Source organism: Macrotis lagotis, chromosome 4 (genome assembly GCF_037893015.1).
Source record: "Macrotis lagotis isolate mMagLag1 chromosome 4, bilby.v1.9.chrom.fasta, whole genome shotgun sequence".
NCBI classification, from domain to species: Eukaryota; Metazoa; Chordata; class Mammalia; order Peramelemorphia; family Peramelidae; genus Macrotis; species Macrotis lagotis.
In genome coordinates, this window is record NC_133661.1 from 152,921,793 (window position 1) to 152,924,957 (window position 3,165).

A 3,165-nucleotide genomic window follows, 5' to 3' on the forward strand; every position below is an offset into this window, starting at 1 on the left:
CCATGCTGCTATGTGTCAGAAACTAGGCCGAGTGCTTTACAAATATCACATTTGATACAACAACCTTGAGAGGGAGACACTGTCATTATTCCCATTTTACAGATGAGGAAACTGAGACAAAGAGATCATGTGATTTGCTCCCTGCTAGTATCTGAGGCTGGATTTGAATTAGAACACAGCTAACAAAGCATCTGAGGTCATGTATGAACTTAGGTCTTCCTGACTCCAGGCCCACACACTATCCATTGAGCCACCCTTAAGTTCTCTCAAATGGGGGAAGGGATAACTAACACATTGGAAAAAATGAAAAAATTCAGAAAGACCTTGGCAGGTTAGAACAATGGGCCAAATATAGCAAGATAAAATTTAACAGTGATAAATGTCAGCTCTTAGCCTTGAGTTAAAAAATCCATCTGAAAAATACTAGATGAGGGACGGATAAAGCACCAGCCCTGGAGTCAGGAGTACCTGGGTTCAAATCTGGTCTCAAATACTTAATAATTACCTAGCTATGTGGCCTTGGGCAAGCCACTTAACCCCATCTACCTTGCAAAAACAAAAAGTATTAGATGAAAAATATAAGAAAGCAATTTTTGTGAAAAAGGACTACAGGTTTAAGTGAACTTCAAGCTGATATGGCCATGATATATGATATGGCAACCAAGAGAACCAGGAGAATCTTAAAGTCTGCATTGAAAGGTGTCCTGGTCATATCACATCTAGAATATCACTACATTTGGGACAAGGGAAGCATTTTAGCCAAGTCATATAAAAGTTGGAGAACACAATGAGGGGGCAAACATGATTGTGAAACATGAAATGATGCCATATATAGATGTAAACTATGGATGTTTAACCTAGTGAAGTGTGAAACTGAAAACTGATTTCAATTCTATTTTGTTAAGACTTAAGTTAATAGATTTAATTTTCTCCTTGCAAATTCACTCAGGTGAACTTTATCAATCACCCACTTTCTAAAAACTCTTAATCCAAAGGTCAATCTCAATTTAAAACTTGTAGCAACTCTTATTACCTACAGATAATCCTATCACCTAGAAACTAATCTCATTTCTCATGATGAAATGGGGAACTGAAATAATATTCATCTCACCTCCTCATTAAATGATTAGTCCAAGCTGCATTGCTTGGAATTTTGCTCAGTCTTCTTGTTAATCACTATGAAAAATTGTATCATCCCTAATTTGTGGTTTTTGGTCATTGAGAAGCCAGTGACCCTATTTTTTGGTAAATGCTAGCCTTGCTAATAAATGGATAGTGCTTAGTATTATATCTCTCAGAAAAGTTAGAGGCTATTAAGTATATAAAGTCCTTCAAGTATTTAAAGAGATATTGAACTTATTCTATTCAGTGCCAGAAGGAATAACTAGGAGCAATAGATGGAAGCTACAGAGATAAATGTAGGCTTAGTAATAAGGAAATATTTCCAAAGAATGACAACTCTTCAAAAATGAAATGGGCAAAAACTAGAGGATCATTTGTTGGGCCTGCCAGGTGACTCTAGTTCAGTTGTAGGTAGCAGATAGCCTCGGGGCCTGTTCAATTCAGAGATTCTAAAATTTCCTTACAATCTAGATAGTGAATTTTCTTCAGATCTAAGGCAGAATGTGAATCTTTGGTAAATGTGACATGTTTTATTTGTCCTCCCTTCCTATGGGGCTAAAGGGCTGCCCTATTACAGAGCTTCTGCATGAGCATCATTTTAAGTGAGCACGTGTTTGAGGGACTGCTCTCTAATGATAAGGGAGCATGCTAAGTCACTTAGGAGGGTACACTGACCTCTCCCATAACATTTCAGTTTTGCTTGAAACTATTGATCTCATCAAGTGTGATGCTTCACTGTATATAGTCAATGTTTGGAGTGAAACTCCTTCACTCTTCACTTTTAGAACTCTGCTCAGACTTGAGTCTGTTGAAAGTAACCTAATCATTTACCCCTTTTTTGCTCTTCCTTTTCTCCTAACCAAATACATGTCAGTACATGCCATAACCTAATACTTTTTAAAGGGCACTTTTATAACCCTAGATAGCATTTTTTTTTTAGATTTAAGGTCATTTTAGGGTAGATAATTAACTTAGGATAGCATTTGTTTCATTTCTCTTTATAGATTTAAGGTCACTTGAGGGCAGAGAATTTAATTAGTAGTTTTTTTTAATGGGATGCCTCATTTCAGAAAAATAGTTGTGATATTTACCATTACAATTTGTTTTACATTATTGGATAAATCAATTGTGCTGGAAGAAAAAGCACTGAGTTGGAGTCAGAAAATCTACATTCTAATCCCAACTCAGCCATCTGCAGTGTGGCCTTGGATAAGGGACTTCATCATTTTGCACTTTTCAGGAATCACCAATCTAGCAACAATTTAACCCTCAAAGCCATCTAATCTCTACTGGTCCCTCTTTATTTGAGGATATAAGTAAATAGATATAAAGTGTATCCTAATTTGTATTGGGAAATAGGATTTATCTTTTGGGAACTCAGCAGGGGAAATCTGGAAAGCTAAAACTAAACAGAAATCCAAAAAGTGACCAAAGCTCCTTCCACTCCATTTTTGGAGGCAAAAAAAAAAGATCAGGAATAGATACTTAAAAATTTTAATTTATCAAACAAATTATCAATAATTATATTACAGAAAGGTTTTTTTGTTTATAAGGGGATTCATAAACAGAATCTCTTAGTGAATGAGCTTTCCTCATGTATGTAATTGTTTACTTAACTATTAATTACCTAAAAGGAAGATGGATTTGAGAGAGGGGAGAGAAACTTAAAAGTTCACTACTAACTAAAAATCATTGAGAAATGAATTAAAGTACTACCTCTGAAAGAATATAAAAAACAAAACTAAAGGAAAAAATTAAGTTTACAAAAATTTTTAAAATAACACATGATGTGAGTGAAGTGTGGTACACTTATATCCATAAAGATATAAGTGGTCTGTATATGCTCTTAGAAAGATAATTTTATACATTTTGCAATAGTATACAACTTTATTTACTCCCTAATAGAACAAAAATGCATTTATTAATAAATTACCTTAGCCATTAAAGTAGACAGTTATTTTGTAAAGTGGAAACTATTGACTTTTTAAAAATCTGTAGCAAATAATCTTCTCGGAATGATGCTGCTTTCAGAAAATTAAGTGG